Source organism: Vanessa atalanta, chromosome 28, assembly GCF_905147765.1.
Source record: "Vanessa atalanta chromosome 28, ilVanAtal1.2, whole genome shotgun sequence".
NCBI classification, from domain to species: Eukaryota; Metazoa; Arthropoda; class Insecta; order Lepidoptera; family Nymphalidae; genus Vanessa; species Vanessa atalanta.
Genome location: NC_061898.1, coordinates 664,663 through 689,031, shown reverse-complemented (window position 1 = coordinate 689,031; position 24,369 = coordinate 664,663). Strand labels below are relative to the sequence as shown.

The window sequence follows — 24,369 nt, the reverse complement described above, 5'->3', positions numbered from 1 at the left end:
AAAAGACAGCGGGGCCATAGTTGAGGGCCTTTTACTTCTACTTGGGGTATTAAAATCCAAACAAGTCTTCAAACAGCAACAATCAACATGAAGAAACGTTTAGAACGATAAATTTATATTGTTGTTTAGGAGATAATAGCGAACGAAACGTCCGACGATAAACACATAACGGCAGACGAATGACGTATCAGACGTCGTTAACGGCACGTGTCGAATCACTCGAATGCAATCAAATAATTGTGTACAGACATTACAATCGTGAACAATTTTGTATAATTGACCAAGACATACACCAACACATACAAATCTATATATATATATATATAATTATATATATATTTATAACGATTCATGGAAATTTCAACTTCAAAGGAGGGAAATACGGCACGTAAGCATCAGGCAAATGCAATTTCTCCCACCTTAGAGTACGAGATAAATTGTAAACACCGTTTTGCACAACAAAGTGGTATGTGCCGGAATTTGAACCCACAATAGTCGATACAGATTCTCACGTCGCAACCATTGGGCCATATCGGCTGTATAATGTATTTCTGTAATTAAAATAGGCTCCCATTTTATAGAATTGTATTAAATGTCAAGCTACCACCGCACAGATTCAGTGTATAGATTCTAGTGCGATGAACCGACAAAAAACTCAGTAGTTACTCTATTTCAACGTTAGAGATACATTATGTTTGCTAAATACAAATATATATTATATATAAGTACTGCCTGAAAGTCGAAAAGTATTTTTCTTATAACAAATGATGCGAATTTACGAATCGCCAAAGTTATTATTTTCCTATCTCTACCCCCCTATATCTCCCCTCCCCTAATGACGATATACAGACGAGTTCGACGTACCATAGAGCACCATTGATTAAACGACTCCCCTATACACTAGTTTTTAGGTATTGAAAGCACCTGAGCAATAAATGATAATTGAATTCATTTTATTTCTACTTATTCCGGCATCAGAGAACGCATTTAGCTCAAGTCTGCCTTTTGTGAATTACATATATTAAGATGTCAATTAAAGTATTAAATTTACTTGGTGGTAGGGCTTTATGCAAGCCCGTCTGAGTAGGTACCACCCACTCATCAGAATCTACCGCCAAATAACAGTACACTGTATTGTTGTGTTCAGGTTAGAAGGGTGAGTGAGCGAGTGTAATCACAGGCACAATGGACATAACATCTTGGTTCCCAGGGTAGTGGTGTAAGCAATGGTTAATATTTCTTACAGCGCCTTTATCTATGAGCGGTGGTGACCCCTTACCATCAGGTGGCCCATATGCTCGTCCGCCAACCAAAACAAAAAACAAAATAATTACGATGGCTTTGGACGATTGCGGTCACGGCGGGAAATCTCCAAGAAGACAGGACAACGCCGAACATACTACACATATAGTGTACTAGTGTGTACATAGAAGCAGGTGCTCTCTCTAATCCCTCAGTCCGAAAACCCCATGGGCACCGAGGCACGGTTGTGTACGCACTTCCAACTTCCAGACTTCTGGTTGTTACTAACAACTAACATAAACTTATCTTAGGTATATATTTACTAGCTGCACGTTAAGTATCGGTTATGGTCTCATCTTGGAGACCACAATTGCACAAATATAAAGAGGATTCTTGATTGCAATTTACCAAATTGTTAAGATTTAACAAATAATTAATTTTAGATAGTGGAAATAAGTTACGTGTGGGTTAGAGAGCGGCGATACGACTGTACAAGACAAGAAATGAAAAAACAATCAAAATTAAAGAAAATCGCTATCGACAAACTCCAATTCAAAACTGAGCCGAGATGGCCCAGTGGTTAGAACGCGTGCATCTTAACCGATGATTTCGGGTTCAAACCCAGGCAGGCACCACTGAAATTTCATGTGCTTAATTTGTGTTTATAATTCATCTCGTGCTCGGCGGTGAAGGTAAACATCGTGAGGAAACCTGCATGTGTCTAATTTCAACGAAATTCTGCCACATGTGTATTCCGCTAACCCGCATTGGAGCAGCGTGGTGGAATATGCTCCAAACCTTCTCCTCAAAGGGAGAAGAGGCCTTTATCCCAGCAGTGGGACATTTACGGGCTGCTAATGCTAAAAAAAAAAAAAAACTCCAATTCTACTGGACCTAGTGTATACTATTTACATTACAAATTTAATTTAGAAAATCTTTCATCGTTTTGACGCCGAATGTAAAATGTGACTTGCAGTTTACAATGGAACGAAATCCTGTCATTGTTTTCGAAATTCCAAAAAAAAAAAAAACTTCTGAACAAACGCGAACTTTCGCGGGAGACCCACTGGTATTAAATAATAAACCTTCTCAGATGACTGTAATTAACGTCGATATCAAAACAAGATAATTATGCTTTATAGGTGTAATTTTTACGATCCATTTTAAATTGACGTTTTACATAAATCGCTGTCAATAAAAACAGCGGCACGAAACGTACTCTACTGAGAACTTACTATTTACTGCTAAATGGGTAATTTAAAACTTGTTGGAGAGGCTTTAAGAAGTTCGTCAGATATTCTCTGCGATAGTGCATCGGTCTGAATGGTGAGTAAATCGGTGCCACTGCAGTCACATCTTAACTCATAAGGTTTGTGGCGCATACAAGATTTCGTTCAAACCAATTTTCGGTGGAAGTTTGCATGGTGATGTACATCATATATTTTTTTTTAGTTTTATCACACTCCTATTTTCCAAGTTACAGGGGGGGGGGGGTACATACATTGTAGCAATTTGGAAGTGTCTCTCGCGCAAACTATTCAGTTAAGAAAAAAATGATATTAGAAACCTCTATACCATTTTTGAAGACCTATTCATAGATACCCCAAAACACGTATGGGCTTGATAAACAAAATTTTTTTTGAGGTTCAGTTGTAAGTATGGGGAACCCCCTAAATTTATCGGTTTTTTTCTATTTTTGTGTGAAAATCTTAATGCGGTTCACATACCAAGTTTCAATAATATAATTCTTAGAGTTACGGAACAAAGTAACAGACAAACAGACAATAAGGTTATGACGAATCTATAAGGGTTCCGTTTTTTGCCATTTGGCTACGGAACCCTAAAAAAAGGAGACATCATCAATATCATACTCAGTAATCACGATTGCGTTTCTCCAACACACACATCACACTGAGTCAGCGTAATTACAGTCACAAGAGACACTATAGAATATTCTAGACGACATTCAAGTGTAGGAATAAATGATAAGAATACACTCTTAGATAAAAATGAGTGATAAAATAAATCGTCGTTTTTTATCGTAGCTAATTCTTTAAACACTCTTGACCCACTGGTATCTTTAATGTAGTTTATAATCATTGAACATATATTTTTTTATAAATCAACTGGCTCGCCGTCTCGACTTCGTTTAAGTTAAATAAAAAAAATGTATTTACTTCATAATCGCAGAGAGTCCAATCTAAACCATCAAGAGACTTATTAAAATACCCACAAAAAAAAAATCATTGAAATCAATTTAACTATTTAGATTTCAGTTATAAATCAATAGTAATACGTATGTACATAATACGTATGTACATAAAGCATATCATAATATAAATCTCTGTTGATCGGCATACATTAGTCCGACAAACTCAACAATCACAAGATCCTAATTAATTGTACACTCAAACCTTTCTCATGAAACGATCCGTCCTGTTGTTTTTGAGTTTATCGCGTACAGACGCCGTATAAAATATTCGACATAAATTATTCTATTCGTGATGTGGTCTAACATCATTTCAACAAATGTAATCCTTCCAATATCCGAGCAAATAATCTGTATCTATAAAGAGATGATTGTTGTTTTTTTTTTTGCACTCTCATCACGCAAAGACCGCTGTATATTTTGACATAAAATATATTCCATTATATTCAAAGTGCATTAACTACATAATTCTAAATTATCCACATCTGAATAGAGTACTGAGCAAATAATATAATCTTAAATTATAGACATACTCACTTTGTACTCTCATTTTGAAAAGATAATTTACCCACGTGATATTTGTTTTTATTTGCACTAATAAATTTATTATTATTTCTATTCGAAAAGAGCCGAGGTAGCCCAGTGGTCAGAACGCGTGCATCTTAACCGATGATTTCGGGTTCAAACCCGGGCAAGTACCACTGAATTTCATGTGCTTAATTTGTGTTTATAATTTATCTCGTGCTCGCCGGTGAAGGAAAACATCGTGAGGAAACCTGCATGTGTCTATTCTGCCACATTTGTATTCCACCAACCCGCATCGGAGCAGCGTGGTGGAATATGCTCCAAACCTTCTCCTCAAAGGGAGAGGAGGCCTTAGCCCAGCAGTGGGAAATTTACAGGCTGCTAATGTAATGTAATATTTCTATTCAGCGTGTTTCAGAGAAGTTTTTTTATCTTAACATTATCATACAATACAACGAAGCCACAGCAACGTGGTCGAGTCTGCTAGTGAATATATCTGCTAACAACTGAGCCATCGTGGCTCATCCATCAACAAACTTTAGATTGAAGAGCGAACATATAGAGAAAAAATCTTGTCAATTCCGGCTAGAACAGTCGAAATTATCAGCCTTTCTCTACCATAACATACATATATTATACATATGTATAAACCTACCTCTTGAATAACGCTTTTTATCAATAAAAACCGCATTGAAATCCGTCGCGTATTTCAAAAGATCTAAGCGTTCCGAGCGGATAGCGACTCGCTGAACGTGTTTGGTACGTTTTGTCTGGAACAAAATTTAACCCTATGTGCTATTCTAATCTACCTCTACCAAATTACAGATACGTTAAGCCATTCTGGATATTAACAAACATCTATCGCGACATCTGTGTAGAATTTAAAAGACATCTTATATTATAACACGGTGATTCTTACGCCTTACATCGATAAACTTAACTCACATTGACAAAAATCACTCACAAAAAGCGGAATTCGAACACGACCCACAACTCGACATCTCTTTCACGCAGCGTGTCCCTCGCTCGCACACAAGACCGGTCGGTTCGGTGCCCGGTTTTTGGATAAAAAAAAAGAGAATTTGAACTCCCGTATCCTTTTATTTCTTGTTACGAGTTGCAACGTTTTAGGCGAAAGACTACCACGGATAAGTGGGATAGGAACCAGCGAACGATCACGGTGACGGTAACGTTGACCTTGAAAAATATATTAGTAAAATATTTAAAACATAAAACATTCGAAATTATTATTTAAATTAAAGGTACTTTTAGTTATAGAGGTAGGGGACGACCAATGAAACGATGGATGGATTGTGTGAAAGACGATATGGTTAGAAAGAATGTTACTTGTGAGATGACGACCGACAGAGAAGTATGGAAGAGGAAGACATGCACCGACCCCGAGTAAAATTGGGATAAGAGAGGATGGAAAGGTACTTTTTAAGATATCGGTAGGCGGACGAGCACATGGGCCACCTGATGATAAGTGGTCCACAGTCCAAAGACAATGGTGCTGTAAGAAATATTAACCATTCCTTACATCACCAATACGACACCAACCTTGGGTACTATGAACTAACTATGTTATCTCCCTTGTGCATGTAGTTACATTACCTCACTTACCGTCTAAACAGGAACACAGCAATACTGAATTACTGCTGTTTTGCGGTAGAATATCTGATGAGTGGGTAGTACCTACCCAGACGGGATTGGACAAAGAACTACCACCAAGGTAAAAATATAATACATATACTTATAGCTCATAGTTTCCGACTTCGCCAAGTCCAAGTCCAAAGATTTCGTAGTTATTTTTAACTACATCTATTGAAAAATTTAGAGCTAAAAAAAAATTGATAAATAAGGCATATTACTTAATACAAGATTATATTAATGATAAAAAAAAAGCGTGGACTTAGTATATGTTGGTTTCCTGGCAGGATATACATATACATTTAATTGTACCTTACTGAAATACACTGTAATTAAAATTGTGGAAAAGACTGACCGAGTTTCCTGTCGGTTCTTCTCGGTACAACCTACTTTCCGAACCGGTGGTAGTTTAACATTTACACTTCAACATGACGATCAGTACTTTTATGAGCCCACTCGAATTTAGAAATCAAATATTTTTTTAGTACTTGGCGATGAGGGGTTTGTGCCAGCTTTGTCTGAATAGTAAGGTACCACACACTCATCACAAACAACAACAGCGATACTTCCTGATGTGCTCCTTGTCTAATTACAGGCTCAAGAGACATAACCGCTTGATTCCCAAGGTTGGTGGCGCATTGGAGATACAAGGAATAGATAATATTTCTTACAGCACCAATGTCTATGGACGGTTATGACTTTTAACATCAGGTGGCCCATTTCCTCGTCTACCGATATAACAAATAAATAAAATCGCTTGGTTACCAAGGTTGGTGGTGCATTGGTGATGTTATAATAATATTTCTTACAGCGCCAATTTGCAAGAATGGCAAACATTTTATTAATAGTGACATCCAATCGTTTCGGCTTTGTCACCATGGAAGCGTTTCGTTCGATTGTCAACACGCTTTGAATTTATTTAAGTCTAGTCAAGAATATGGAAACAGTCAAAGTGGCAGAACTCCACTCTGAAGTCAAAAACTAAACAGATCCTCTAGCTATTTAAAAAACCAAAAACAACAAAAGAGATAATTATAATCTTACAAATTAGTCGAGCAATTGCTGTCACACGAATTTTCCAATCAATAAATTAATTACAGACTATCATTTCATTTGTGACGTGTTTCTCTCACATCGTTTCCTATCAGCAACTTTTAAAAACATTAATTAATATCAAAAAGATCGCATAACATACTTATACATATTTTACTACATCACATAGTGACATATTAACCCGGCGAATTTATTTATTTTTTATAATCTCTATTTTGGGACTCATATCACTTGAATAACCCCCCCCCTTACACTAATCAAATAATAATCTACTTGTCTATATCATATACATACAACAAACGGCATAAAATTACAATATGCTCCATATTATTTCCATTACGGCCTTTATTCTGTGACCATTCTGACCTTGGAACCACTTGAGCTTGTTCCTTGCTGATGTCATATGAAGCTAAATGTTTATACCAACCAGCGATGTCATCGCCTTTGAAAACATTCTATGTTTGCATTGTACGTACAGTTAACACACTGACTAAATTAAATCTATACAAATATTATAGATACAAAAGTATGTCTGTCTGTTGCTCTTTTTTGTCAAATTACTGAACTGAATTTGATGAAGTATGGTATAAGGCAAGCTTAAATTCTAAGGAGGTACTTAGTATACTTTTTTGACGACCAACCCCTAAAACGCGGTCACCAACTGGATAAATACGTTGAAAGATTCACGTGTATTTTTATTAATAGAACCTTCGACCATAGGTGCTGCAATCAATCAATTTTACTTAGGGGTAGGGCTTTGTGGAAGCCCGTCGGGGTATGTACCACCCACTCATCAGATATTCTACCGCCACACAGAAAAATCGAAAAATTGTTGGCGAGTTAACGATGTAAGTATTAATTAATTTTTCATGCATTGAGAATATCAGGGCGGTGGTGATCACTTAGCAACAGGCAAGTCTGTCAGCCTAATTGAAAAAAAATTCAAGATAAACAGACGAAGAATTTTATACCGCCTTATTTTGCAAGGTTACCTCTCATCTAAGCCGAAAACCATTTAACGAAACCACATAAAAAAAGCCATCTACGCAACGATCGGACACCATTGGCAGCTGGAACCGTGCCAATTTTGGTTTGCAACTCTTGATTACGTATATTCTTATATAGGCGTGTATATAATATACACGCCCTTGCTTGAACTAATAACCTGGTGATTATCCCATTCGAAGAGGAAATGAGGCTCAGAGATGACCTCAGCTCACTTTTAGTGTATCCATTGTTCTATTTATTTGTCTATGAATAAACCTTTCATTATAATCAGTCCCAATAAAAATCTTTTTAAAAGTTTTAAAGTTAAACAAGTAGCTCAAAAACGATCGATTGATGTACGATACCGATTCGTTTAATATTCGAACTCCACATATGTATGTAACAGCCGAGATGGCCCAGTGGTTAGAACGCGTGCATCTTAACCGATGATTTCGGATTCAAACCCAAGCAGGCACCACTGAATTTTCATGTGCTTAATTTGTGTTTATAATTCATCTCGTGCTCGGCGGTGAAGGAAAACATCGTGAGGCAACCTGAATGTGTCTAATTTCAACGAAATTCTGCCACATGTGTATTCCGCCAACCCGCATTGGAGCAGCGTGGTGGAATATGCTCCAAACCTTCTCCTCAAAGGAAGAGGAGGCCTTAGCCCAGCAGTGTAAAAATTTACAGGCTGCTAATGCTCATATGTATGTATATATGTACTTTTCAATTGCACATTTCAATAGTACAACCCTATGACGTGCCGTTTCTCAATTATATGACATTTTACGAAATCTCGTCTCCGTTAGGTCAAATAAACGTTCGTGTGTGGAGTTTTTATGCGAATACAGGATGCTTGCAATACAGGTTATATAAGGTATGTTACACAGTGAAACTATAACAAAAAAAAAACAATTTTCAAACAGAGAACCTGCAATGGACCAGACTGTTGTAAATTAGTTTTAAAGAGACTTAGGTCACATCAAAAATACAAAAAACGTTAAAAATACATAATAAAATGTTGCTTATTTCTTAAGATTTTGTATTAGATTTTGATATTAATGTAATCTAAAGACATCTTAATGGTTTTAATTTGTAAAAAACCCACATAACACGATTTCCTCCCCAGCGGCTTTAGTCCTTTTGTGAAGGGTACCATTACGTAAAAAAAAATATCAAAAGTTTCAACAGATCTAATCATTTTTTTTATACAAAATCAAAATATACTTCATTCAAGTTGACTTTTGAATCGTCATTTAACAAACTATTTAAAGTAAAGCTACCACCGGTTCGGAATGTAGATTCTACCGAGAAGGACCGGCAAGATACACAGTAGTAACTCTTTTTCAACATCTAAAAATACAGTAATGCTAGTAAAATACAGTTATATATGTATATTATATATCCTGCCTGTAAGTCAACAAGGTTACCATTCCATAAAAAAATCAAGACAGCAAAATGTCTCAATATTTTAAATAAAATCATGAGTTCGTCGACATATCCTACCATGTCATACAAATCTCTGATTGGTAGTTAATGACGTGATAAAGTCGTTCCGCGCCAATAGGGTAGGACAACTCTCGCGAAAAAATCGCATACTAATTAACGACATTCTCATCATAATTGATTAAAACGCAATATACATTCAACATATCATCTCCCAAAGCCCCCTTCGCCAACGATTAATATACCAAGTCTCACTGATACAATTTAATCGTATTATAGCATAGCTTCCAGTAAATCACAATCATATAACCAGAAATTCCGGTCGTTCGGCTTTGGCAAATGGCAAAGCCACAACTCCAATTTACGCAATACTGATAAGATGTGATGTAGCTACTAATATATATATATGAATCTCGTCCGTCTGTATAAAAACACCAAGCTTAATATATGTTTTTTTTTTCTTCAAATTAATCAATCTTAAATCTATTTTAAATTGAATCGATATAATATATATTTATGTTACTGTAAAAGCTCGAACTAAGGTAAATATTAAGATTCTCCAGTAAAACCTAAGATTCACCGATTATGAATGGTAAATGTCGATAAAATGAACATAGTAATTCAATCCCTAAAGCCAGAACGGCTTCAGGGTTCTGAAATTTGGTTGAGGGGGAGGATTATACTGGAATAGGAGATAGCTTAATTTTATTCCAGAAAAATATATGTCTCAAGACAGTATATAACAAACTCGCTACCCGCCCTCGGAACGCTTAGATCTTTTAAAATACGTAAGGAATTTACTTCTGATTTCAGCAATAAACAGAATTATTCAAGAGGAAGATATATATAATACATGCATGTTATGTTAAAGAAAAGTCGAAAATTTCAGATTTCCTAGCCGAAAAAAAAAAACAAAAAACAAACAAATTTAAAAGTTGTATATACCTACCGTGTAGGGGTGTACCTGTATACATACATAACTAAACTAATATCGTAATAACTCAAACACTATAACCACATCTGTGGATGTACGGAGATTGTTAAAAAAAAACACCGTTGACGTCACCGTTTATACGAGTTGTATTAATAATAACCAGTCTTCAAATCTTAGTAACTGTACTAAGCACTCCGCACGTACGCGATCACGTTTTGGTGATAAAAATAACCACGGCATTAAGTATACCTAACGTACTAACAAAATTAGTACATTTATATACAAATCATTGATATTTCGACGTATCCTGGACACGAGCCAACTTTGACGGATGACGTGTGACGTTGAGGCGTAATTATGGAAACTATTATAATCTCCAGTGAGATTTGTGAAGTGTCATAATTTCTCAAAATTGTACGATTGTATCTGAGAATAGTACGGCATAAATTAACAGGTGTCCTCCTCCCTTTGAAAAGGTTTGGAGTTTATTTCACCACGCTGCTCCAATTCGGGTTTAATACCCATGTGTTTTTTTTTATGTAATAAGGCGGAGCGACACATGGTCACCACAATAAGACATCACCATAAAACATTGGCGCTGTTAGAAATATTAACCAACCCTTACATAATGAGCTACCGACCTTGGGAACTAAGATGTTATGTCCCTTGTGCCTATAGTTACACTGGCTCACTCACCCTTCAAACCGAAACACAACAATACCAAGTATTGTTACTTGGCGGCAGAATACCTGATGAGTGTTTGGTACCTACCCAAACGGGCTCGCACAAAGCCCTACCACTAAGAACATGCAGCCCTACATGTGGCAGAATTTCATTGAAATTAGACATATGCATAAACACAAATCAAGCATCCGGAAATTCAGTAGTGCTTGTCTAGACTCGAACCCATAATCATCGGTTAAGATGCACGCGTTCAAACCACTCGGTCATCCCATCTCTTCGGCATTACATTGATTGCAAAGAGCGTTATTTTTAAAAGCTCTTAAATAATTTCCAGCGTTAGTTTGTTTAGATCAAATCTTACAAGCTGAACTAGGACACATCCTCTCATCCAACGGAGTTGAAAGCTCGAAAAAGAAATTCTGTATATAAGAACAAAATATTTATGAAGTCCATACTTGATGAATGAATTTTTATGATGCGCGCGCACAGTGAAAACTTCACGATGAAGTTGCTCGCTAAACCGACCATTAAGTGTCAAATCGCTCGAAATAGACAACTTCACGCCTCATCCTTATCTTATTTTACCATATATATTTTATTACAAATTAAAATCGTGAATGTTTAAATTTGTGAGTGTTACAGTGGTAGTGGTTGAAATAGACGACATTGAATTTTTCATAATAATTATTATTTAAATGTTATTGATGGCATGCGATTTAAAACTATGTGTTTTTTGGTAAACAAAAATTTCTCGTACATTGGACTTCAAATTTCCGTTGACTGTTGAGGAGTTCCATCATTTGGAACCAACCCTGGGTAAAGAATCAGGTCAAGTGTATCATAAAAATTGCTTTGTCATGCAACTGAATCAACAAAGTCAAAGTCAAAAATCTTTATTAAATATAGAAGTGTTTACACTTGCTTATTGATTGTCAAAAATCTACCACCGGTTCGGAATTTAGCACCTCAGACCTGAGAAGAACCGGCGAAAGAAACTCAGCGGGATATATTTTTTTTATTTTTTTTTTAACCATTTTCCATGTACAATGATATCACTACAAACTACAGCACTTCCGTTCAAATACACACTAAAATCGCACTAGCAGCATTGCAAAAAAAATGTACTCAGTAATGACGATTTCAAGTTGCACTTGTTATAACACACACATATTGACATACCTATTGATAAACATACAAACCAAAATTCAAGCTTCGTGTATTAAAATTAAAATACGACCAAAAACCGGTACGAATCACGCCACACGCCCGATGCCTCGAGTAGGCCGACAAAAAAACGTAACAAAAAATCGTTCACTCGCATTTTGACAACCGAGGCAGTAACATTACAAACAACTTTTGTAAACCTTACAGATTTTCTTTTTATTTGAATATAACGTACGGACAAATTCGTACAATACATTACATTTTGAAACGACTCAATTATTTTCACTGGATATTTTTTGCAACTCGGTACTTACGTGGTTTCTCAAGCCCCGTGGATTTGGTTTAGTGCGGGGGGGGGGGGGGGGTTTGCAGCGATTCAGAAAACATCTGACTTCTGTGACAAATCTTAGAATAAACTTGATAAGCATTTTCTACTTTGATAACATTGAGTACTTTTTACGCGGTCTAGTCCCCTTCCAAACAACAATAATCCGGCTAACAATGTCGTTATGTCAAATAATCTCCTGTCGGAATTATATTCTTGATTGCGCCCCCTACAAATATTTATTTATATAATTATTAGATTATGTAAGTTTCTATAGTATATACATATATTTTAAATGCGAAAGTAACTCTGTATAAATGATAATAACAGTAATAAATATTGGACAACATCACATACATTACTCTGATCCCAATGTAAGCAGCTAAAGCACTTGTGTTATGGATAATCAGAAGTAACGACAGTACCGCAAACACCCAGACCCGAGACAACATAGAAAACTAATGAACTTTTTCTACATCGACTCGGTCATACCCATGAAAACCGATGTACGCGCTACTCGACCACAGAGGTCGTCTAATGCATGTCTGACGCTTTTCACGACTAAGCCACTGGAACAGATTTTGATAACGTTTCAGAGTCATCTTCAGAAGCAAGAAAGGCCTATGCCCTTTTTTATAAATATTTATTTATATTATATTTGTGAAGCCAAAGTCTCGAGTACAGCTAGTATCAATACAAATAAGTGCATATCACCCTTATAGGGTTTTTACGAGACCCTTTTTTTATTACGCTCTGCAACACGATGTCCCTCTGTGTTCCCTCGGATCCTGGTCCTCATTTACATGCGTGTTCCATGTTTAATATTTATTAAAGTCTCAAATTATTCAAATTCATTGTTTTTTTATGCCCTTTGTAAACTTGATTATAGTAAGTATATTTTAATACTGCAGGCTTGCTATCCCTTTTCAACCCGATCATAAAATAGAGATAAAATTTGTCATTAAATCTTAATATTAGATGTGCCGAGATGGCCCAGTGGTTAGAACGCGTGCATCTTAACCGATGATTTCGGGTTCAAACCCAGGCAGGCACCGCTGAATCTTCATGTGCTTAATTTGTGTTTATAATTCATCTCGTGCTCGGCGGTGAAGGTAAGCACCGTGAGGAAACCTGCATGTGTCTAATTTTAACGAAATTCTGCCATATGTGTATTCCACCAACCCGCATTGGAGCAGCGTGGTGGAATATGCTGAAAACCTTCTCCTCACACTCGTTCTCCAACATCATATTTTATACACAAAACAATGTTAATGATCCGTGACGCCACGGATTCCGTATTCAAAATCGGACAGGAGCAACGTCGATCCTTCCTCCGAGGCCTTAGACCAACTATTGAATAGTTACGGGCAGTTTCTTTACCTATTTTTATAAACAAAACATGTAATCGATATGAGACCTACTAATGGTAAAGTTTTAGATAAATTCCAACAATATTTTTTTGTTCTGAAGTGCACACAAACATACGCACATATGTGAACTTAAAAACACAAATTTTGTATATTTATGTTAATAATATCTACTATAGAAACAAGACATAATCGCTGTTCCTCCCTAATATTATAAATTCCAACTTAACTGATAATCATGACACTTGGCTTACAGACCCCCCCCCCCCTTTCAGACGAGGGCGGACACTAGTTTTACATAAATTTATTAAGATATTTAATACCAAAAATGTACTCATATTTTATGCCGTTTTAACATTGAAACGAGCTGGAAAAGGAGACCGGTTTAACCGTTAATATCTTTTAAAGAATGTAACATAGCAATTAATATATAATTGAAAGCTCAGTGTATTAAGGTGATATGTTACATTTCGTAAAAAATCAAATTTTATACCATAACCCCTTCATTTACGACATAAAATTAAATGCTATATCTTAAACTTTACTAAACGCAGTTCGTTGACATTAAAAATTCGCACACTCAACCTTGAACTTAAATCTGATCCACCGAGTGTTGCATCGGTACGACGTGGTGGAATATTCTCCGAGCAATCTCGGAATGAGAAGAGGTGCTTTCACACTTATCACGTAGGTTGACATCACAAACACAGTTAACCTTGAACTTTTGATGTTCAGCTGAATAATCTATTAAGAGTAGGTCACAGTCAGTCATGACCCTTTATTTTGTCCATTTTTTATATGATGTAGCAAATAGCGCCAGGGCCTGATGACGAGAGGTCCACCAATACCCAAAGACATTGACGCCGTAACCATTCCTTAGATGGTCAAATTGTGCCTGTAGTTAAACTGGCTTCTCACCCTTCAAATACAAGCATAACAATGCTAAGTATTGCTGTTTGGCGGTAGAATTAATGACCTACCCATACGGACACGAAGCCCTACCACCAAGCAAAAAATGTCGCCTGGCGATCGGATAAAATTCAGAGATGGTCCAATGGTTCGATCTTAGAACACGTGAATTTTACTCAAGAGGAAACTAAATCGGTTAAACATCAGACATTTGTATTTCCCGTTATCTCGTCGCCGTGACGTCACGATACCTACCCAGCGAGACGAAATAGCAATTCCTTTGTCACAAACATATCGCTGACGATTCCTCAAACTTTGTACATATCTCTCAACGACAGAGATAACGAATTTGTCGAAATATATTACCTAATAGCCTAGTTGATAAAGGAAATTGTTGCCATCCCTTTCTTAAGCTAAACATTGACAAGGGTAGTGAGATATTTATAGTAAAGTGGATGAAACTTCGGCTTTACCCCGCGAAATTTATAAAACTTTATCATAGAAACCGTTACTCCCATTTTACCACCTCGAGGGATGAATTAAAAAAATGTTAACCAAAGGGGTCGTCCATTAATCACGTGATCCTTTTTTTAAACTACTTTCTGCTACTAGACGACTGCAAAATTGGGTAAGGCGGTATAACGAAGCGTTCCGAAAGAATAGATAGAAGAGAACTCCGCACATGTCCACAGCAAGCGCGGTCATCACACTTGACCACCTGGAGTCACACTACACGCCGCTTTTCGGTTTAGAAATCGCGCGTTTGACGAAAAATAAACTAACCTAAAGACTTGTGATATTTCATGATTTTTGTCAAAATCGCTCGACCCCCCCCCCCCCCCTTTCAAATCTCACGTGATCAAAGGACGGTGCCAAAAGTTAGATTATAATGAGTTTTACATTCCTTACTTAAGAAATGATTGATACTCCATAACACCTCTAACACTCTAGGAACGATTTCCGCGATAAAACCTATCCTATATCCTTCCTCAGTACTCAAACTATCTCCATACGTAATTTTATCAAAATCGCTTCAGCGGTCTAAGCGTGAAGAGGTAACAGACGGAGTTACTTCCGCATTTATAATATTGGTACCTATAGATATACATATACATTACATACATTCAAAATCAAAAACATACTTTATTCAAGTAGGCCTTTACATTCTCTTTTTAATCTCCATTTTACAGTAACGTATTAAACATACAAGCTACCACCGGTACGGAATGTAGAACACCGGCATGAAACTCACTAGTTACTCATTTGAGATACAAAGTTACGTCAGTTAAATACAATTAAATTATAACATATAATAAGTTTACACTATCACGATATGTTGTACATGTATATACAGCACTACTGTTTCATATACAACACAGTCACGGGCCACGGGGCGGGGGTTGCGGGTGGCAAGCGGCACAGTACAACACAACGCCGCACGCGCCGCTGGCAATGTGTACACACTTCATTTATTTTAATGGAAATTTGGTCTAAAATTAAGTACCTATTTTTTTTTAAATAATTCGAATGAGAATCATGTACCGAGTATTCTCCTTGAATAATGATAGTAATTTATATATAGATCAATAAATAATTACCAATTCACAAGGGAACGTCGAGACGTCTGGGAATCGAACATCGGACTCTCTCTTCGCGTGAGTTACATACGACTAAATAATACAGTACATTACATTATCAGTTGTTTTCAAAAAAATAACTCAAAAAACACTCATTTCCACCATTTTAATCACAGAATATGTCAATAAAGCACAATTAAAGACGAAAATACTAAGTCCAAGCTTTTTATCGTTAATATAATTTTGCATTTATTTTTATCATTGTTTTTTTTGACATGTGCATTAAATTTCTTAATAGGTCAAGTTAAAAATAACTGTGGAATCTTACTATGGAAACGAATACCGTGCGTAATAGGATGTTTTAACTATGGAAAGTCGGAAACTCGGTGTTATTAGTTTATCTTCCCTCGCAAAGAGCTAGAAACTCGTAAATGACTCGCCTAACCACGCTTCTCCATTGCCAGTTGGTTGCCAATTAGTAGTAATCTATACTAATATTCTAAATGCGAAAGTAACTCTGTCTGTGTATCTGTCTGTTACTCCTTCACGACAAAGGACTGAACCGAATTTGATGAAATTTCATATGAAGTAAGTTTAAATCTCAAGGAAGGATATAGGTTCCTTTTTAATACCTACAACTTGAAGACCGACCTAGAAAACGAGCTAAGCCGCAGTAGACAACTATATAACAAAACTTATTATTCACTAAAAGGATACTTTTCGGATAAAGATACCTGGATTTAGACTTGTGAACTAAAATCATTGTAAATCTGGTTTTTCAAAAGAGCAATGATGCGTATTTCTTGCCGTTTCTTCCCGCTTTCCGAAACGGTTCTAGAGTTGAAATATTTACCATACAAAAATGCTTTATTGTAAAGTTTACTGTAATATAATACATACGATTATACTTGTTGCCAGGCAGGTTTCCTAACGTTGTTTCAGCGACCACCGGGTTAAATCTTAGGTCAGGTCATACACATCCGAACCCCTAGTCCATATAGGCTTGATAATTATTAAGTTTACGTTCCAATTGAATCCTTGCTACGTGGTCTTGTATCTAACCTTTTTTTTATCTCGCTGGAAATACGCGTGGGACTCGCCGGTGGCCTGCTAAAAAGCCAGCGGTACCCTCATGTCTCGTCGGAGGTCACGGGATCACTTTTGCCCGCTACCGTGACGCCTTGTATCTAACCTAACCTAGTTGAGTTCAATGTTTATTTGTAACGTACTGACAGACAGCAATAGTACGCCTGCGTCTCGTTGAAATGTAGGGGTGTCTATTTTAAATACATTTGTATATTTTAAGTGAATTCCTTCGATAATTATTGTACATAATAAAGAACTTCTTTAGCGAGTCATTTATGTAACTATATTCTAGCTAGGCAGATTGCCTACATTGTTGATCCAGTATATATAAGGCCACAGATTCCGAGGTTCTGGGTTCAAGTTCACTACTACGTTTCTTGCCGGTTCTTCTCGGTAGAATCTACATTCCGAACCGGTGGTAGCTTTACTTAATATAGTTTGCTAAATGACGATTCAAAAGTGCTTGTAAAAGTCTACTACTACCGGTACGGAATGTAGATTCTACCGAGAAGAACCGCCAAGAAACTCAGTAGTTACTCTTTTTCAACAACTAGAAATACAGTCATGTTAGTTAAATACAATTATATAAGTATGTCATGTCTCCTGTCTGGAAGTCAACGAGCATTAACACCACGCTTTTTTATCATGAATATGAATAGCGTTAACTTTAGCTGAGTGTTTTATTGTCATATGTATGTCGTGTATATATATATGTCATTTAACCAGATTGCTACGAGAAAAAGTTACGGCCTACAGTTCATATAGTTAGCGTCACATAAATTGAACGCAAACTATTCATATGTATAGACAAGTACACAATAAATAAGCGTTATCAAATACGCTGAACGATAACAGATAACGTTATTTCGTGTCCTTTTGATAACCTGCTTCGAGTGCCGAGTTGTCTTTCGATAGAACTGTATTCCGATTTGTTTTAATAATATCAATTTATTTCATTAACATTCTGTAACATTATATCGTACTTAAGACTTAGAGACAAAACATTTTAGTACGTTTTTTTTTTTAATATTGTTAGTAATTAAAAAAAAAGATGATTCGAAATTTGTCAATTCGTAAATATTTTCAATAATGATTTGATAATAATACGTGAGGAAAGATCTTTGTACCACTTTTTACGAAAAATGGGTGCATGGCATACGAAATTTGACACAGAGTATACATTTTTATTTAAAATGCATTACAAATACATTAAAATAATAGAAAAAAAATACACACACTACTAAGCGTTTGATATACACACACATATGTATATTTAGTTTAAAACATGCAAAGTATACGTTCATACTACAAATGACAACACACATGTCATGTCATGTCAAAGTTAAAAATTATGTTTCTGTTAGGAATTAATGACGATCGAATTTTGACCAATGAGCGACCACGAGTAACACAATTCAGTAGCATTGAACTGCTTTAGTTCATAATCGTATTTTTTTAATTTTGATTAATCCTTTATCTATTTAACTTCTATTTACATCGAGAAAAACTTTTATAAAGTTATAAAAAAATAACTTAATCTGCGGCACTACACTCGCGTAATCCATAAAACTTCACCTATAACATAAAACCGTCATCCCCGATTTGAGCCCCTCGAGGGGTGAATTAAAAATAGCCTATGACCTTTCCCGGGACTCAAACCATCCCCATACGTAATTTCATCTAAATCGCTTCAGCGGTTTAAGCGTGAAGAGGTAACATACAGAGTTACATAACATTATAGTATAAACAATATATAACCTATTCCAATGGAAGTAGGAAAAAAGATAAACAAACTTTACATTTACGTATTTCATGCGATTTGCTAATAACTCAGCTATATCGTGCACTACTAAGAGTTTATGATTAATATATCTCTATTTATAATACAACACTATCACACTTAACTACTTATTTCCACTTTGATTTTACTTCCAAAATTCCTATAACGGTTGAGTCGACGTTCAAAACACAATTTTTTCGCAAATCTATAGTGAATGACATAGACTAATCAAGCTCAATTGTGTCAATTTCAAAATTGGAATAGAGTATACATAGAATAATTTACAAATTTTAATGTCAAATGAATGAATATTTAGTATCTGTGTAATAAATTTAAAAAAAGTTATAAACTAACCCAACAGTTACTCACTTATAATTACTTTGTAATATTACCAGTCAATAATTAGTAATCATATAAAAAATAATTAATATTGACAGTATCAAAGAAACCTTTATACTACTTGAAACAATTAACGTCGACATTAGACATTATTAAAAAAAAAAAACCGACCAAGTGCGAGTAGGATTCGCGCACGATGGGGTCCATACCAGTATCTATTAAAACACATTATACCTTAAATATAAATTTTATTTTGTTTTTTAGTACTTATTCTTATGGGTGTAACAGAAACCATCTACGGGCGATTCAACTTCGATTAGTCATAGTTTCATATCGTAAAATTCAGCATTATTAAGAAAATTGACGTGCAATGAAAAAAAAAACCTGATATATTCATTTATATAGTTTACATTTGAAGTGTGTTCTTGCAAACTGGCATAAAATATATGTCGTTCATTATATCACAGTAAAACAAAACATTGTAATTTGCAAGTAAACCTACTTACTATTGAAGCATTAGTAATATTTACCGAGATCGGTCAGGACGACATCACCATTAAAAACTATTAGGATTGCTCACAATTCTCATGGTCAAAGTAATAACAGTAATCACTACGTCAAAAAGGAAATAACTTGAATTATCTTCAACTAAATTTCGAGTAAAAAGTTGAAATGGTATAAATATACCATTAAAAAAGTGTACTTTAGTAAAAACTACCGAAGAGACCGTTACAGAGAGAATATATCTATTGAAACTTTTAATGGTATAAAAATTTATACATTTCTTTGTCAAAATATAATAATAAAGTACTTCTTTACACTAAGATGAGATTACTATATTACACTTTATACTTTAACTAGAAAAATTATATATATATAAAATCCCTAATTAAAAATGATTGCAGGTTTACCCAAGTAAACAACACTGAATTTTCATTTACTTAATTAGCAATCATAATTATTTCCCACTGAAGAAACTAATTTCATTAGCTTTTTAATTAACAGCATCGCTATTTTACTAAACAGTTCAACCAGCTTGAATGATATCCAGTCAATACATCTTCCGATTATACAATAGGATAATTTACTTTCAAATCTCCTAACAAAGATGCTCTATACATTGTACATCATCAAATATACATTCCTGAAAATCAGCATACAAAGATGTCAAGAGTAGGTATGACGAGGTCACGATCGAACATACAAATCTCACAACGCTCGATATCTTTTTATCTATGAGCTATTGAAGCACATAACTATTAATAGACTCTAATCATGCATAAATTCAATTTAAATTGCACGATACATTCAAATGAAATTCATAACTACAGTTAATAGCCTGGATTTGTTACAGTGCTGACTCGTACTTGTCCTACTTATATTTTTATCATTGATAATAGTCACGAGCAAATGAAAAACGCCCAGTGAACGAACATCTTAACCGATGATTTCGGGTTCAAACCCAGGCAGGCAACACTGAATTTTCATCATTCATCTCATGCTCGGTGGTGAAGGAAAACATTGTGAGGACCTGCATGTGTCTAATTTCAACGAAATTCTGCCACATGTGTATTCCGCCAACCGGCATTGGAGCAGCGTTGTGGAATATGCTCCAAACCTTCTCCTCAAAGGGAGAGGAGGCCTTTAGGCCAGCAGTGGGAAAATTTACAGGCTGCTAATGCTAATGCTAAAAAATGAAAAACACCCTTAGAAATTTCCTTTGCGCCTGACTTTCAAAAGAAATTAGCAAAGCTACATATAAAATTTTATTATGTATATCCAACAGTATATTTAGATGTATGGTGTAAAATACCAGATCTACGTCTAAACAACAATAGAGAAACTTGGTGGTTAATTTTTGATAAAACAATAATTAGTATTTTAATATAGACTATCATAATGAGAAATAAGAGAGGGTTCACGATTTTGTTTCAACAAAAATCTTTTATCAAAAACTAAGCTAAACTAAAATGTATTTGAAATAAATAGGGATGACAACTTACAACATTTAAATAACATTATCAATTAATTTACATAACTATTAATTATTCAAATATCTGTATTATTCACTTGACATGAATAAACTAAAACATGTAACTATTCAAGTAGTTAAGAAAATTAATGTAATTTGTAATGCATCGTTTAAATAAAATCTATATCACAATATGCTTAAACAAATATTATATATATCGTATTATCTTTATATTTTCACTGATAACATAATTGATTTTAAAAATATCCAATTAATTGCATTATTATGTAATTATGTATTTATTATGTGCCTACATAATTAATTAATGATTTTGTTTCTTTGCTTTTCCCTCCAAATTGCAAGTACAATTAAACAGATTATACAAAATAATTATATCAACTTGAAAAAAAAAAAAAAAACTTTGCCTTAGATAAACGAATTAAATAATTATGTACTGTATTTATAAATGTATTACAATTTATAAAAGAAACATATAAAATCACAGTTCAGAAAGGAACATTATTAAGCTATTGTGGAACAATTTAATAGTTAGCCTCGATTAAATCAGTTTTTGTCGATCAAATCACAACCGAGATCGCTGGTCTATTACGAACGACCAAGCTATTGAATAACCGGCCGATTTCAGTCGACCCGATTTTAAATGGTCGCGATACATTGTAATATCCTCCCGTCACGGGTCGGGTTATTTGGTCATCCGCGCCCTAGCGGTGACATCACCTCTATTGAGGTAGATAACAGGCTATTCAATAGTGGCACGCCCGATACCGTGCGGAATCTATGTAAAATAGCTCATTACAATCAAATATTAGTATTTTCATTTCAATGAGTGCGTAAAATATCACCAAAAATCCGGTTTCCAAATTTATGTTAAAATGTCGGAAGGAAGCTAGGAACTACGTCAACTTTGGCCGAGACTAGCGTCAATTTTCCCGAAATAAGGCGACTTAGTCATTATGCAGCGGTCGGGCTAAAAAAAACGACCCAATTACGATCTACGGCCTTAGAAACCACACCCTAATCTGGGGCACAGCCGGGCGGCGAAATAGATACAGTCCTATTGGAAGTTATCTTTTTAACATGTAATCGTAATCAAATATGGATAAACGATGCTCACCGGCTGCTGGCTCCAAGAGGCGATAAGTCGACTTTTGTCACAGCACAAATCACTTCACTAGAGTAGCAATGTAACTCACACTAAGCACACGTAAGACATAATATTACGATGGACAACACGCACTGACGTTCCCTTCCCGTTTTAAACCACTAGCACCACAGACATTACGCGAAAAAGCGCTATTTCTTATTTTTCGTTCGTATAAAGGGACCGTCTGCTCACACCGCTTCCGTTAATCGATGTCGGAGTTTCGTTTCGGTTCCGCGGCCGCAGCGTCGCTGGTATCGGCTGTCGTTGCAATACGAGCTGTCTTTCGTAAAACCAGATGGCGCTGGTGAGCTTGTGTTGTCAGTAAATTTCTACAATCTCCTGCATTTCTAAATTTTTTCACGAAATAATTTTATATAGCATTGTTTAAAAAAATATAAACATGATGTGTAAACAGAGAGCTTAGCAGAGTTTTCATTGTTGAATAAAATTATAATTAGTATAGTACAGAATACGTCATTTGTTTATTTATTCATTTATCTAAACTGAACACATATCATATATCACAGGACATCGTTGTCCTAATTCGATAATACAGCATATTTAATAACAATATTTCAAATAAGTTACTACTAATATGATACCTTTGCCCATATTTATAATCTCAATAATACATAATGATGAACACAAATAATGAAAATAAATTCAATTATTATCATTTTTGCATATTTCTTAGAGTTTATATTCAAATTTATTTAAGACAAGTTGCATTCGGAACGATCGTGACCAGACCAAGTAATTGTTTTTGACCTTTACCAAATTATTTTACGTAAGTAATATTGGATAACACGATTATGACACATTTGTGTGGTTTTTTAATAATTAATTTCATAACATTAGCTAAACGTTTGCAGTAACAGTTAATTTAAAAATTAACATAGTCAAATATTAAAGAAATTACGATAAAGAACACCGCTGCCACAGAAAACTGTGACAAATACTGTAAATATCTTTTTATCTAAATAACTTCGCTGTCGATTTTATCCTTTAAAGATACTCATAGATAGAGCATAGCTAACTCCATAGCACATGACCTCCTGACCTTGATTTTGTGCACTAGTACCGCAGTTAGGTACACTAACTTTAGTTTTCAAACATTGCAGTATAGGAAACATAAGGACATAGCTAAGATTGCCAAATATTGCCCATGTTAAGTTAATTTCGCAATATTGTTCCCGTGGAGCTGTATGATTTGACTTAGGTAGATATTCACCGACAACCTTGTGAAAGGCTTACCCTAAACGTACCGATGTACGTTACGTACGATGGGAATATTTTTGGACCGATGTCCAGGCATTACATTCCTGTTAAACATGACCTTGGTCTTTTCCAAGCCTTATTGCTTCCATTGGCGACCTTCCTAAGCTTGGTTAATTTTTCATTAAAATACGTGCTGTTTTAAATTTTTAGTATATATAGTGATTTTTTTCTAGTTAGTTAATTCTTAGGCATAGAAAGTTTATATATACCTATAATATATAGTTATTTTAATTTTAAATAACAATTGTTGATGAAATATTTAGGTTTATTGGGGAAAATTTGAACCCTGGCAACACAGTTATACCGCTCCGTTTTAGGCAATAATGTTATTATTAACAATTACATTTTTAATTTAGTTAGTAAATTATATTATTAATTCAATAATAATATTTTAATTCATTTGCTTCAATAATAAGTTTCTGTTTGTCAAGAAGACCGATCTATAATTTTGTTTTTTACTTAAGAGACTTATGGTCACTTATATTTATTTTAATAAAGTTGAGAAAATTTTTACTATTAAAATGTTACTTATTTTTTCAAAATATAACTATTATGGTTCAAATAAATAAATTTTTGGTAAAAAAAATTATTATGATAATAACTTGTTTAAATTTTTAAGCATGAAACGAAACGCATACATTTGGTCGTTAAAAAAAAAATAATAATAATTCATT

General features: G+C 34.9%; 1 protein-coding gene across 9 annotated transcripts in view; it reads right to left on the bottom strand.

Moving 5' to 3' along the window:
* LOC125074886 (protein hu-li tai shao) overlaps window positions 1–22,675 on the bottom strand; it is an 88,497-nt gene extending 65,822 nt beyond the window's left edge. For all 9 annotated transcript variants that reach the window (XM_047686356.1, XM_047686355.1, XM_047686360.1 and 6 more), the window contains exon 1: window positions 22,388–22,675. The gene's annotated coding sequence lies outside the window, so the exon portion shown is untranslated. The remainder of the gene's footprint in view (window positions 1–22,387) is intronic.
* Window positions 22,676–24,369: the final 1,694 nt, after the last annotated feature.